Source organism: Pan paniscus, chromosome 2 (assembly GCF_029289425.2).
Source record: "Pan paniscus chromosome 2, NHGRI_mPanPan1-v2.0_pri, whole genome shotgun sequence".
In the NCBI taxonomy this organism is placed as follows: domain Eukaryota; kingdom Metazoa; phylum Chordata; class Mammalia; order Primates; family Hominidae; genus Pan; species Pan paniscus.
Window position 1 is genome coordinate 68,595,875 of NC_085926.1, and position 16,173 is coordinate 68,612,047.

The window sequence follows — 16,173 nt, forward strand, 5'->3', positions numbered from 1 at the left end:
TATATTATTTATAATATAATTATATATAATTTATATATAAAATATAATATATATATATATATTTAGTGGTGGCCTTGTGAGTTAATTGATGGCTAGGTAGTATTTTGTTTTTCTACCACTATCCCCACAATGCCTGGAACAGTTGTTATACTGTTTTAAAATAGAATTTACACCCTGCTTCCAGTCCTGGCTATGTAACTTTTGAAAACTTGTTTGCCCTTCCCATAAAATGAGGGTAGTAAAATGTATTCTCCAGGAATACCAGTGCATAAATAACTAACAAAACTTAAGTATGGTTTGGCCAAGAAGGTTCAGCAGCAGAGTGCTGTAATAGTGCTGCAGTTCATTAGTGATGTCTGTTACGGCCATGAGCACCACATATTCCCCATCCTTAAGCTGGACGATTTAGTCTGTTCAGATAGAGGGATGTTAGGAAATGCTGTCTTGAGAGGACTTGCGGGATAGGTCTGACTCTGACAGGACAAAGACCCCCATAAATGTAAAAAAGATAGTGTGAAAGTGACCTGATAAAACCATTAGCTTGCCCAGAACTTTATTCATATGTTAATCTTACCTTAAATCTTACATAAAAACATATTGTATCATTCTTATTGATACTAAGCCATCTTGGCTTTATGTTGAGAGAATGTATGCTTATTCCAATTCCCTTACCTCCAAATTTTTGTCCCTGGAGATTAAATGTAACTGGGGAAAGGGCAATTTTCTTTGCTGTCTACTGGGCCATTGGTGATTTTTGTTATAAAATGTCATTCTCTCTACCAAGTTTCTACTTTTTAAAATTTAAAATGGGCAAATGATCCATGCTCAGGAAGGAATAAAAAAGGCCAGGATCTATTGGGAAGCTTGACATACCCTTAACAATAGCACTGCTACGAGGCATTAGTACTGTAGTTTATAAATAATTCATTGATCACATGGCTTTGAATAGTTCCGTCAAACACCACTAGAAGAGGTGGCAAATTATTCTTCAACACAATCATTTGTTTTCATCCATGAAAAATAGTATGCTTTAGTACCATGGCAAATAAGGATTGAAACTCCAGCCGGGCAATCTGTTAGAAGAAATTTGTTGATCAAAATCTCTGGCATACTTTGTGCAATTGCCTCTTTTGTGCAACCACTGCATGAAGTCAATGTCCCTGTTAATTTTATTAATTTGTAGGTTTGGCAGTCAACCTCAGAAGTGGTTCTAAAATTCTACATCAGCCTCAGCGAAATGTTTTCACAAAACCCTAACAAAAGCATAGTTGGAATCAGAGTGTATAGAAAGTCAGCTGTTAGCTGTTTGAGATAAACAGTTATTTTAACATGTTTGGTTTGGTGTATGTCTTTTCATCTGATCGCTATAGAAATAAAAATTTAATTAGAGATTAGATAGATGGATAGATGGATGGATAGATACATGTATGATAGATATTGGATAGAGAAGTGAAGCTTTAAAAGAGAAAACGTTCTATTTATCTTTGAATAACTAACATGAAAATGCAGCATACAAAATATCTCTAAATATATCTTAGTCTATTGGTCTCACTTTCCATATAATGTGATGAGCAAAGTTAGAGCAAAGTTCAGGAAGATTAGATGAACAAAAGGGATTTCCTCCTGAGTCTTATCCAAACAACCACGTGGTTAGACACTAAATCAATGGGAGCACTTTGTATAGGCTGAAGGTTGCCAGCTTAGCATGATGGGAATGAGCTAAAAGAAGCTGAAAAGTAACTGGAACTAAGAATTCACTACTCTCTCTCCTAAGTGTGTGCCTGTACATAACCCTACTACAATTTCAAGTCAGTTTCCTTTGAGTCAAAAGCCAGTGTGTCTCTTTGCTGCATCTATTACAAGAATGAAGGCCATTCTCAGCAACCTGAATGCCGACATTCCAGAAAACATGGACATCACTCTGAAGGGATGCACAGTTAACTATGAAGAGCTTCAGAGAAACCCTGCAGAGGAACTTCAGTCATATCAGTGTAGAACTCAGTCTCCTCAGAAAGCAAAAGAAGCAGCTCCAGGTTGGCAAATAGTGGGGAAATAGAAAGGAACTGGCTACAATTTGCACTATTTGTAGTCAGGTACAAAACATGATCAAGGGTGTTACACTGGACATTCATTAAAAGATGTCTGTGTATACTCACTCCCCCATCAATGTTGTTATCCAGGAGAATGGGTCTCTTGTTGAAATCCAAAATTTCTTGGGTGAAAAACACATCTGCAGGGTCTGGATGAGGCCAAGTGTTTCTTGTTCAGTATCTCAAGCCCAGAAAGATGAATTAATCCTTTTTTTTTTTTTTTGAGATGGAATCTTGCTCTGTCACCCAGGCTGGAGTGCAGTGGTGGGATCTCAGCTCACTGCAAGCTCCACCTCCAGGGTTCTTGCCATTCTCCTGCCTCAGGCTTCCGAGTAGCTGGGACTACAGGCGCCCACCACCACGCCTGGCCAATTTTTTGTATTTTTAGTAGAGACGAGGTTTCACCGTGTTAACCAGGATGGTCTGGATCTCCTGACCTCGTGATCCGCCCACCTTGGCCTCCCAAAGTGCTGGGATTGCAGGCATGAGCCACCGCGCCCGGCTAGGTAAGTTAATCCTTGAAGTAAACGTTTAACTTGTTTCAAATTCAGTTGCTTTGATTGAACAAATCACAACAGTTAAAAACAAGGCTATCAGAAAATTTGGGGATGGTATCTATGTCACTGAAAACAGAACAGTTTTGCAGTCTGGTGAATAAGATCTAAGAGTCGTCCAGCTACAGAAACAAGATACTAGATAATTCCTAAGACCTATTTGCAATATTTTAATGATGCAATAAAAGGCCTCTATTCACCTTGGGGGTTGAGGGCAGGGAAAGTCAGTATGAGTCCCTTGTCTTCCAGAATCCTAATCATGTTGGATGCAGTATCATATTGCACCTGGACCATCAGACTTAAATGAAAAGGATCCAGGCTATGATCTTGAGTCAGCTATTGTGTAACCTCCAATGAGTCACTCTACCTCTCTTGGCATCCATTGTGTATTCTGAAAATGAGGCAGTTGGATGAGAGAATCTACTGGGTGCATTTTAGCTCTGAGAACGGGGTGATATACAAAGAGGGGAAGAGCATGGATTTTCATCAAGCCCTCCACTTAAATAGCTTTGTCTAGGAAGTTCTTAGCTTCTTTAAGCCTCAGTTTTCTTATCTAAAAAATTGAGTTAATTATAGTGTCTAACTTGCAAGGAGATAATTTGGGTAGATCACTTAGATATATCCTAAAAGGTAGTATATATCCAATAAATAATAGCTGATATTCTTTGTGTTGCTATTGTTGTTTTGCAATAATGGCTGTGGTTTTAAATGTTTTAAGCCAAAAGATGTTATGGGGAGAATTTAAGTAGGAGGCCAGTTACATAGAAAGAAGGCTATGTATTGGTGAACCGAAGTCATGCCACATGGTGGTTTACGTGACCTTGGGCCAACTCTATAAATTATGGAATATAGGTAGACCATATTACTTATTCTTCTTTGTGGCAGTACTTTTTATGTTTTTAGTAATGGAAGGCAAAGCGATGTCGGAAAAAAAGCAGGAATTAAACGTTTTAAAAAGAAATCTTATCTCTATTGATAGAAAGATTTATAAATCACCTAAAAGGTTTTCATCTGTTGAACTTCTTTAAAATGAAAATTACTAATCAGGAACCTGTCTACTCTACATGTTCACTTCTCAAATCTATATTCATCCATTTCTGAACTCTTGAAAAATTGTGAGGTAGCAGAATGAGATGGCAGAAATATCCACAAATTCCAATGGAATGAGAACACACTATGTGTGGGCTTCAGAGACCGGTGCTAAAGGAAATGTACCCCCAGGCACTCTCATTATTATTTCTGATTTGAGACGACAACCTGAATGTCCTGGATGAGGAAGCCAACCTCAGAAAGAGGGGACAGGACAAATTTTCTAAAAACAGGTTATAAATATGAAATGGGTTTCATGAGCCCATGAGTTATGGAATACTAAAGTTAGTACCTGGAATTAAAGGTCTGACACTTTTTCTGTGGGGCACTTGTGTGTTCAAGAGGCGCTTTATATAGGAAATGAAAGAGATGAGACAGGGAATGCAGGATTTTATCAAGATGTGTTGCTTTGCAGAAAAGTGGTTTAGTTGTTTGGGCCTATGAGAAATTGTTGTCAGTATACAGGGTAAGGTTTACTTCAAACACTGTGACAGACCAATCCATCTGGTTTTTATGTAGCCTTAAACAACATACATGCCTGAATATGAGGTAAGTTGTTTTCTCCAAAGCTCACCATTCAGAGAATAGGGAATCATCTTACATGCAAGTCTTTACAAAGTTTTTTCAATTACTTTACTTTGAAAAACCAAATGTAATTTAGGGAAAACCTCACCTGAAAGATGCTCAGTCAATTCTAGTTTAAGATACTTGTAGAGAGAGGCTCCTAAAGATAATTGATTTCTTACATTTATTTTTTGCTTTTCTTTATATACAGATTGAGTATTTATTTCTGGAGAGATGATCCTCACAATTACAAAAGTTCAGTGTTATAAATGGGTCTTTTAAATATCTCTTTGAAATAAAATAAAGTAGGCAGTGGCATTGGAGAAATCATAAATGTAATCATTGCAGATTTGGGTGGGGGAGAAATGTCCTAATGTTACATGATAAATACTTGTAGCTTGTAGGATAAAATATCCAAAACAAGCAAAATACCTGGATTCCCAAAGGACTGCATGTTAAACTAAGATACAATGCTCTAGAGATGATATGTTCTAGAAAAGTGTTAGGTGACCCAAAGTCGTTCTAATGATGACAAAGACACAGAGAATGACTCGGTGGAATGGTCCAGATGAAAGCCTGATTAGAGTGCTTTCCAGATAGACAGGAAGTAAAGAAGTGGAAAAAGGGAATATGAGGAATTCTTCAGTTTTGCTCTAAAGGAGGGGCGCGGGAAATATAGGGTTGTAGTTTGAAGATTTTAGCTTTGAGGGAAAACATTTCAGAGAGGGAAATAATTTTAGCATGATTATAAACTGATTGAATGATCCTGTAAAGAGTGAAAAAACAATGACACAAAAAAAAGTGGAAGATTACAGAAGGAAAGTCCTAGAGAGGGTGAGAGGGAACACCCTCCAGGGCATAGGTGGGGAGCACATATGAGAAGGGGCCATTTATTCCATGTGCCAGGTAGGAAGGAATATCAATGGGCACAGATGCAGGTGGGTGGTTGATTTGGTGGTGAAAATAGGAGGGAACTGTTTTCGGACGGCTCCACTATTTTCAATGAAATAAGAAGTGAGTCATCTTCTGAGAGTGGGAAAACAGATCTTGACCTTCTAACACCAGAAGCACCATCATTTATTCCTCTGCAGTCATCCATCCACTCCATTCTCTGAATGTGTGGATTTTTAAACGCTTGTGATTGGCCATTTCCCACTTTCCTTCCCTTTGCCAATAGTTGCATCCCGCTGGTTCTGTGTCTAGGTCTCCCTGATTTCTTCTGGGTTGTTCATTTTTTTAAACAAGCTCATCCTCTCAGCAACGTGGCATGCCTCACAACCACACCATTTCTTCACACCCAAATCAGCTTTCCTTCATTCTCACAGCCCATTGATTTAGCTCCTTTTTCCACTTGCTGGGGTAGGGTTTTTTTTATTATTATTCTGCTTTTGTCAGGCTGTATTTGTGACTAACCAATGTGTGCCTTCCTGTTCAAATCCCAAGTCCTGCGGGGAAAAAAAAGGTGATTCCAAGTGAGACAGTTTAGTTAGAAAAATAATTTGTTCAGCTCTTTGAATATGTTTGCCACCACTGGAGGACACTGATAATTGTTTCAGTTATTGTTTCCAGGGATCCTAAACTGCTTGAATCCTGAAATACTACTCTAAGCAGTAGAATGTGTGTCCAGTGACAGGTCAGCAGTCATCTTCCACTGAATATTCATCCCAAGAATTCTCTGCACACACGAAAAATAGATTCACCATCATGACGGGAAACCTTAGAGATCCCCAGGGCTCCTTACATGGCAGGACAGCCCAGGCTCTGGACTCAACTGTCTGGCTTTGAATCTTGTCTCCACTACGCTTTGCCCATTGTGCAAGTATTTAACCATTCTGTGCCTCAGTTTTATTATCTCTAAAATGGGGAGAGTAATATTCTCCAGCTTCATAGAGTTGTGGTGATAATCAATCAACTGCATTAATGTGCCTAATGTCTTCAACATACTTTCTGGAAAGAAGGGAAGTGTTTAGTCAGTTGTAGCTGCTAATTTTAGGTCAAAAGCCCTAAGAAATTTTTATAGAGATAAAATACTTAACTTTACTCATGTTAAACTTACTGGGCCATAAAAACCATTTATTACCTAGTACATATTAATTCTTAATATAGTTGTTCCACAGAGTCTACTTGATATGGTTTGGCTCTGTGTCCCCACCCAAATCTCATCTTGAATTGTAATCCCCATAATCTCCACATGTCAAGGGAGAGGCGTGGTGGGAGGTGACTGGATCATGGGGGTGGTTTCCCCCATGCTGTTCATGATAGTGAGTTCTCACAAAATCTGATGGTTTTGTAAGTGTTTGATAGTTCCTTCTTCACACTCCACTCTCTCTTACCTGCCACCATGTAAGATGTGCCTGCTTCCCCTTCTGCCATGAGTGGAAGTTTCCTGAGGCCTCCCCAGCCATATGGAACTGTGAGTCAATTAAATCTCCTTTCTTTATTAATTACCCAGTCTCAGGCATTTCTTTATAGATGTGTGAAAATGGACTAATACACCACTGCTGGTATAGTTTCCTAGGGCTACTATTTTTAAAAAAGTACCACAAACTGTCAAAACAACGAAGTTCTGGAAGCTGGAAGTTTAAAATCAAGGTGTTGGCCAGGTGCGGTGGCTCACACCTGTCATCCCAGCACTTTGGGAAGCCAAGGCATGCAGATCACTTGAGCTGAGGAGTTCAAGACTAGCCTAGGGTACATAGAGAAATCCTATCTCTACAAAAAATACAAAAATTAGCCAGATGTGGTGGCATCTGCCTGTGGTCCCAGCTACTCAGGGGAGGCAGGAAGATCATCTGAGACCAGGAGGACAAGGCTGCAATGAGCTGTAATCATGCCACTGCCCTCCAGCCTGGGCAACAGAGAAAGACCTCAACTTTTAAAAAACAGATAATGGCAGGGCTATCTCTCTCTGAAGGCTCTAGACATGGAGGATCCTTCTTGCCTCTTCCTACCCTGTTGTAGTTGCCAGCAATCTTTGGTGTTCCTTTGATTTGCAGCTGCAAATTTGCATCACTCCAATCTCTGCCTCCATCTTCAAATGGCCTTCTTCCCCATGTCTCCTTTGGTCTTCAACTCTTTCTCACCTTATAGAGATACCAGTTGTTGGATTTAGGACCTGCCCTAATCCAGTATGATCTCATTTCAACCTGCTTACATCTGCAAAGACTGTATTTCCAAATAAGGTTGTTGATACAGTTTGGATCTGTGTCCCCACCCAAATCTCATGTTTACTTGTGATCCCCAGTGTTGGAGGTGGGCCTGGTGGGAGGTGATTGAATCACGGGGACAGAGTTCTCATGAACGGTTTAGCACCATCCTCCCTTGATACTGTATAGTGAGTGAGTTAGCACAAGATCTGGTTGTTTAAAAGTGTGTAGCACCTACCCCCTCTCTCTCTCTCCTCCTGCTCTGGCCATATGAAGTGCTGGCTCTTCCTTCACCTTCTGCCATGATTGTATGTTTCCTGCAGACTCTCCAGAAGCTGAGCAAATGCTGCCATGCTTCCTGTACAGCCTGTGGAACTGTGAGCCAAGCAAACCTTTTTTCTTTATAAATTACCCAGTCTCAGGTATTTATAGCAAAGTGAGAATGGACTAATACAGTCGTATGCACAGGTACCAAGGATTAGGATTTGAATATATCTTTTTTGGGGACATAAGTGCATATGAAACAAACACTGGGCCAAGTGTGGTGGCTCATACCTGTAATCCCAGAACTTTGGGAAGCTGAGGCAGGCAGATCACTTGAGGTCAGGAGTTTGAGACCAGCCTGGCCAACATGGTGAAACCCCGTCTCACACTAAAAGTACAAAAATTAGCCAGGCATTGTGGCAGGTGCTTACAGTTCCAGCTACTGGGGAGGCTGAGGCAAGAGAATGACTTGAACCTGGGAGGCAGAGGTTGCAGTTAGCTAGGATCACATCACTGCACTCCAGCCTGGGCAACAGAGCAAGACTTCATCTCAAAAACAAACAAACAAACAAAAAGAAACAAAACAAATACTTCCAATCATACTTTATTTGTCCCAAATCACTTCCTCCCCATTAACTATAATCTACTGTAGTATTACTTGTCTGACTTGGTGACTAATGCCTTTTGTGAACTGTCTGAATGGGTCTGGGATGGGATAAGTATAAAAATGGAAATAAAGTTTTTAGAACCTTCCATTGCAATTTGAAATTGCCATAATATCCAAGCATGTATTCCATTGACTTACCTTGTTTAAAAGGGAAAGGACTGCTTTGGATGTTGTCTAACTCATCCGATGAGTCACATGTGGCATGGGCTGCATATTGGTCATACCACAGATTGGAAAGTTTTGAAACTTTGGTCACCATGCATCATCTGAGATGCACTGATGTGGCTGACCAGCTGTGAATGGTCAAAAATGGAGAAAAAGTTTGCCACCTCCCATTTTTTTGATAGTTATCTACATAAACCCCATTCACTGCTCCAATCTTTGGGTCCTAAACAAAGAAATGTTATTATTTCTGCTAAATAATTGTTCTAGCTAATATAAAAATTCTCCCATTTCCTTTTGAAGAACACAGTCTAGATATTCAGTAAAACATTTCAGAGAACAGGATTTGTTCTTTGTTTGCAAACAACTTTGCAATTCTGTAGTCATTGACTGCTTTGTTTCAAGACACAAGCCATGTCAATTAGCATTTTAAATGCCTTTGGTTACATAGAAGAAGTTGTTCTTCTAAAAGAGAAAAATGGAGTTCATTATGTTTCTTTGTTATTTCTGCCTGCTGAATACATTTGCTATTGATGACACTGTGTACTTTCCTGAACTTCCCACTTAAGCCTCCAAATTTTTGTGCATCTCAGAAAAGATATTAACTATTCACAAAAACTGTTGTTTTGGAAAATTTCTTTCTACAAAGGAAAAAAAAAACACTGTTTAACTCATAATCAGTAATTAGTCTAAGAAGCAAAAGCAGTATCAAATTCTGATACAAGCTTGCTTTTTTTGGATTGGTTGTATGTTGGACTCAAGTTTGTGTAACAATTGTTTGGGTTTCTTTTGTCATTTTGTTTTGGTTTTAGTTTTTAATTTTGTTTGGCTTTTTAACAAAAGTAATGTTTTTTGAGTATACCTGAACACAAAAAAGGGATCAGTAGACACAGGGGCCTATTTGAGGACAGAGGGTGAAAGTAGAGTGAGGAATGGAAAACTACCTTTGCCATCCAGGTACTGATAACTGCCTGGGTGGCAGAGTTATCTGTACACAAAACCCCAGTGACATGCAACTTACCCATGTAACAAATCTGCATATGTCACCACTTAAACCTCAAATAAAAGTTGGAAAGGAAAAAAAATCATGTTTTGACCAAACATTAGCTAAAAAAAAATATACATGTCAAACTATACAAAAGGATATATCATAAAAGGCATTACTCTTCACACCCTAGTACCCTAACTCACCCTCTCTGCTATCAGTTTGTTAGGTGTCCTTTTAGAAAGACTCTCAGCATATACATGTGTATGTGTTCATAGGTATGTATACATATCCATAAAACCTTAACAATCTAAAGCATCCTGTGCCTGCCATTCCCGACCTAGCTAAGAGTTCACCTTGGAGCTAGTTTTTTACCATGTTGTGGCAGTCTTCCAAGACGGCCCCCAGCCATCTGGCTGACTTCTTCCTGGTATCCATGCCTCTATGCAGTCCCCTCCCACATTAATAGGGCTGCTCAGCACACCAATAGAATACTGTAGGAATGACAGTGTGATTGCCAAGCTGAAGTCATAAAAGGCACTGTGGCTTCCTCCTTCCTCTTCCTCAGATCACTCACAAGATCAACTGCCATGTTTTAAGGACACTTAAGTAGCTTGATGGAAAGGCAAGGAACTGGAGCCTCCCATCAATGACTATGTGAGGGAGTCATTTTGGAAATTCATCTTCCAGCTCCAATAAGGTTTCAGACCACTGCAGCCCCAACCAACAACATATCTACGGCATTATGAGAGACCTCGATCAAGATCCACTCAGCTAACTTGCTCCCAATTCCTGACCAGAAAAAGAGATAATAAATGTTAATTGCTGTAAGCCACCAAGTTTGGGGGGGAGGTTATTTTAGATAACCAATATATGTTATTTATATTATTTATTGCCAGGGCTAAGATGCTGCAGCAAATAACACTCTGAAAATTTACTGATTTAAATAAGATTCCCATAAAATAGTTTATCGATGTGAGGTTCAGGATGCCAGGAAAGCTCTGCTCCATACAGTCTTTCAGGGACCCAGTTTCCTCCCATCTTGTGTTCACTATCCCCTAAGGTATTGTCATCATCTGTAAGATCAAAGCTGGGTTGCTATCCTATCTGTATTCCAGCTCACAGAAAGGAGAAAACAAGGAAATTCAAGGCAAGAAACTTGCTTATGAAGAAAGTAAAATGAAAAATGCATCCATTTCATTTAGGGAAATATTAATTACATCATCACCTGATATGATTTGGCTGTGTCCCCACCAAATCTCACCTCGAATTGTAATAATCCCCGTATGTCAAGGGCAGGGCCAGGTATTAGATAACTGGATCACAGGGGCAGTTTCTCCCATACTATTCTTGTGGTATTGAATGATTCTCATGAAATCTGATGGTTTTATGAAAGGGAGTTCTTCTGTACATGCTCTTTTGCCTGCCGCCATGTAAGAGGTGACTTTGCTCTTCATTTGTCTTCCGCTATGATTCGCCTCCCCAGCCATGTGGAACTGTGAATCCATTAAACCTCTTTCCTTTATAAATTACCCAGTCTCAGGTATGTCTTTATTAGCAGCATGGGAATGGACTCATACAACATCCCAGCTGCATAGAGAGCTGGGAAGTAACTTATCTAACCGGCCAGCCATATACCCAATAAAAAGGGGAAAATAAATTTTATGAGGACCACCAGTTTTCCCCATAACTTTGTAAGTATTCTTTTGTTTTAATGTATATATTTAGCCAATCACTAAATGATGGCTACCAGATATAGGGCTCCTTAAGCCATGGTAACAAATTACTCTGAGAAGGAATAAGGAGAAGAAAAGTCAACCTCCACACCGCAGCTATGGGAAATCTACACAAAATGCTCATCATACACCATTTAGATGCTCATGGCTTTGGAGGTGAGAGAGAAAAAGTCCCATATCTGGTCACAAAAATTGGATTCTATGACAGGAGTGTAAAGTGTAAAAGTCAAAATGACATGTGCCACAATTTCTCAATGAATATTCTTTGAACTCAAAATGTGTTGTGTGTAAACTCTAGAGGCTATCTGAGTTTGGTTCTTTAACTGTGGCCCTTGGACCAACACTATCAGCATCACCGGGGAACTTGGAAATACAAATTCTTGGGCCCCATCCCAGACCTAAGTGATTAGAGACCCTGGGGTTGGGGCCCAGCCTTGTGCTTCTTAACAAACTCTCCAGGGGAATTTATTGCTTGCCAAAGTCTGAGAACCACCAATCTGAAGACTGAAAGCAGCATATGTCACTTACTAGCTGTGTAACTTTGAATGAGTAACCTAAATTCTTTGCCTTAATTTCTTCATCTGGGAAACAGGGAAAGTCATACTATTTGTTAGATGAGCAAGTGCTAAAATGTGTTAAGTGCCCTTAAAAGTGCCTGGCATATGGTAAGCACTCAAAAAAAAAAAAAAAAAAAAATCCCAGCTAGTGTTGCTATTGTTGTTATCTTTATCTTCCTAACGTGATTTCACCAGTTTGTGGTCTAATATGAGGTTATGTCTTTGATATGCAAATGATAATTGTGACACACAGTGGTTCCTACTGAGAGAATGCCTTCCTTCCCCTTCCTGAGGTTGTTCCTCCTACTAATCACACTAAAGCCCCAAGAATGTTTCCTAAGTTCTGGCGGTCAATGACACCAGCAGCCGCCAGACTGATGAGCACTTTACATATCAAAATGTATGACAAGCCCACACAAATATTAACCAGAAACACAAGTCCAGCCCAAATGGCCAAACATTCCAAGTACTTTTTTATTTTGAGTGCTTGCTTGTATCCAGAAGCATGTTAGGTGCTGGGGGATCAGGTGTGTAACAAGAATTCCCAGCACCAGGCAGGGTCAGCCCAAGAGACTGGGAGACTGGGCAAGTTAGGGGGCAGAAGTGCTTTGACCCTCTGTTAGAGGGCACCAGGCCTGGCTGGCAAATCTTCAAGCACTCAGCACCACAGTATGTGTGTGTGTGTATGTGTGTGTGTGTGTGTGTGTGGATATATATATATATCCACTCTCACATCACCTCCTTCATTTATTTGCTCCCATTTCACCCACACACAGTCATATGTCTCAGCTATTTGTTTCCTGACCCTGAGGCCTTTTACAGTAAAGGCCTTCCACCTGTTTAACTCAGGTGCCCTCTAAATGGAGCAACAATCAGCCCTTGCTGGCTTGAGCTGTTCCCACCAGGGCCTCCTCCCCAAGGGGCTGACCTCAGGTGCAATGTATACAGAAAGCAAACTGCAATCTTTCCTTTTACCCAAGGCCCTGCCTGCAGGTAAGCATTTTTTCTCCTTGCTCTGACAGTGAATTGGAGATTTGTGGACACTCCTGTGCTGCATGGTAAGGATGCCTGCTGCCTAAACAATTACCTGGAATTCAGCAATGAGTTCCCTTTATACCCAGTCGTCATTAGGGCTATGGCTACTGCTTTAAGACTCTGAGAATTTTTTTTGCATAAAGATTGGTTGCACTGCCAGGTTTTTTTTAAAGTCTCTATTTTTCATAGTGCTCTGTAGCCATGTAAGCAGGAAGAGAGAAAATTTATCTTGAGCATATGATATTCACTTAATAAGTAAGAAGAATGGAGCAGAACCCACTAGAGCACAGCTAGGATTCTGAAAGGAGTCACGCATGTCTCCTGGAATAATTCCTATCCCGAATTATATCCCGAATTTGCTGTGTTCAGGCAAAAGCCAGCTCTGGCCACAGCACTGGCTATAACAAGGCATCTCATCATGTTATAAAATTGGGAGAATATGTTGTTTCTCTCTCCAATATCTATTTAATCCCACCCAAAATCAGGTTTCTGATTTCTCTTTGCGGAATTCATCCCTCAGCCCTTCTCAGCCATGTATTTTAACCTCACATCTTTACTTCCAGAGTTTCTGATTGGCTTAAGCCATTTCTCCCCAGACCTTGGGTCACAGAAGAGCACCTGAGCAATCAGAACCAATAAGATACTGTAAACAGCCTAGCGGAAAAGCTGTATTCCCAGGAAAAGAGGGACCCTTTCTTTCTCAACCCCTAAAACATGTGGTGTGGGGAAATGGAATATAGTGCTGCTAGTGAAATACTGCAGCCATTCTAGAGGACAAGGCAAATGCAGAGCCCAAAGCTGAAGAAAACTCAACAGATGCCAGAACAAAGAGATGGAGGGCAATTTGGACATAGGTAACATAGATACCTTTGAATCAAGCCTCACCTGACATATCCTATTCTCTGGGCCAGTGGTTTCCCATGTGAGGACCAGCAGAGTCAGCTTTACCTGAGAACTCATTGGAAATGCAAATTTTTTGGTCCCCACTCTAGACTTCCTGAAACAGAACTCTGTGCATGGGGTCTGTAGGGTAAACGCCCTTGACAGTAATAACTTAAGCATACCCTTAGAATGACCCTGTATGTCAGATGCACCTAAATGTGTGTTCCAAGCTAGGGAATCCACCAGTGGCCAACCTGGAGATTTGTTCCTTGTCTATGAGGAAGATCTGAGCCTCCAGCCTGTCCCATGGAACATGGACCATACAGGGGATAGAGGCTCTGAGTTTGGGGGGGAGGGGGGTGGTAAATGAAGGTAGCCAGGTGGAGGTTGTTAGTGGGAGGGAGTTAAGTGAAAATCCTGTATAAACTGCATGATATTTGTAGGTGGTTGTGATTTTCCTGCTGAGCCCTTCGCCACTGGGCTGTGAGGTCATGTGATCCAGCCTGCCTCCGCTGGACTATTTTCGTAATTAAGGCAGTTCTCCTGTCCAGCCCACTGTCACTGGACTCTCTTCCTGGTATGGAAACCCCTAATAAGGTCTCATTTGCTGGCTCTGAGTCTCTTCTTTAGCCTCTTGAACCTCGTGCTTCCCTACTGAGGTTAATAGGGGGTTGGCACAACAGGACTCAGCAATCTGCATTGTAACAAGCCCTCCGGGTGATTATGGTTACACTAAAGTTTGAGAACTGCTGTTGTTAACTATACAGTAAGTTGACAGAAAATCAGCTGTTTTAAGTATCACTATTCTAGAGTTTTTAGTACCATGTATCCATTTCTTTCTTAGTAAAACCAGTCTGAACTTGGTTTGTGTGTTTCTCTTACCAGCTTCAATCTTTTTGTTCTAACACTTGATAGAAAATTAGATGAGTTATCTTAATTATAATCCTTCCCTACATCACGCTGGCTTATCTGATGAGGAGATCTGTTCCTTAGGACATCTTTATGAAGGACACAAACTGAGCAAGGATATTTTGTATACAAACTCCTCATTGTGGAGATGAGAAAACCAAGTGCCTTCCTGTAGGTCTCCTGACTGGCTAAAATACTTCTGGTCTGGTTCTTTCTCCCATTCTTGGCAGCCCATGAGGCTGAGTGATTAGATCAGCAGGTGAAAGAGGTGGGCAAACCTGGGTTTGAACCCTGACTCTGCTACACTCTAGCTGTAAGACACAGGGCATGTCATTTCAAGCTTGTGTGCCTCAGTTTCCTCATTTGTAAAATGGTGAAACAGCATTACTTACTTTAGGTGGCTGATGGAAGAATTCACACCATTCCAGTGAAAATGTGTATGGAAAGAATGAAGGGCTTAGTAAATGCTCAATAAATTGTATAGTAAGAATATTGTCAAATTCATCACATCATTGCCTCTGCCCCACTGCCTGTAAAATGCAGTCTACACAAAGCAGACTGCATTGAGCATGTTATTTAGGAGAAGCAGTAACTCAGTCATGCACTGAATCCAGCCTGCTTATTTCCAAGGACCCTCTGAATTACCTTCACCTCATACCTGAACTAGAGCATCTTATAGGGTCAGCATTAGAAGGTAATCTCACACTTCAGCTTCCTATGAGAAGCTGTGTTTCTCAGCCACATCCTCCCCGTTAAGGCTTCCTTTCTTCTTAAGGGGGTGATACTGCTGTTGCTAAGTTGTTTTAATCACCATCAGAACAATGAAAAGGTTTAGTAATTCTTAATAAAGAACAGCTCTTCTAGAATCAGTGACTGTCTCATTTATTTCCAACCATGCTTAATTTTTGACTGTTCCCACTTAGCCATTTAATAAAAAAATTTGACTTCCTACCTTTTCTCAGGCATCCAGGTGGGTGGTATGCTACCTTGGAAGGAGAACCCCCATACAAAGTCTGGCAATATTTTTGCAGTCTCAATTATCTGGCCTTGCTCTAGATAATGTAACTGGTCTTTCACCATGGCCATGACTTGAGTGACACACCAGTGGCACTTTTGTGATAGATGTTAAATGGAGTAGAATTGTGGCAGGCCAGGTCTCACTCATGCAGGGCTCCATAACAACTGTTTCAGTACTGACTGAGTGGTTAAGTTAAATATTGAAAGCCAGTGCCCTTATACAAAGGCTGAAATGTAACAAAAGCCCACCAAGAGTTTTGCCTAGGCCTTTCCTGGGCCTTAAAGCACGACAAAATAACGAAGGAATTCTTAACAGGACCCATTTAGGAGTAAACAAGTTTTATTGTGGGTCTGAAGAAACTCCCCAGGCCTCCACAAACAAGTTTATTGGGGGTCTGAAGGAACTCCCCAAACCTCTATGATTTAGCAGGAGACAAGTTAAGGATAATTACCCCAGCACCTGGACCTATTTAGAGTAAGCAAACTTACTGAGGCTCCAGAGGAAAAGGTCTTCAG

General features: G+C 40.7%; 1 pseudogene; it reads left to right on the plus strand.

Moving 5' to 3' along the window:
* The first annotated feature begins 1,864 nt into the window (after positions 1-1,864).
* Positions 1,865-2,948, plus strand: LOC100968209 (large ribosomal subunit protein uL6-like; annotated as a pseudogene).
* The last annotated feature ends 13,225 nt before the right edge of the window (positions 2,949-16,173 follow it).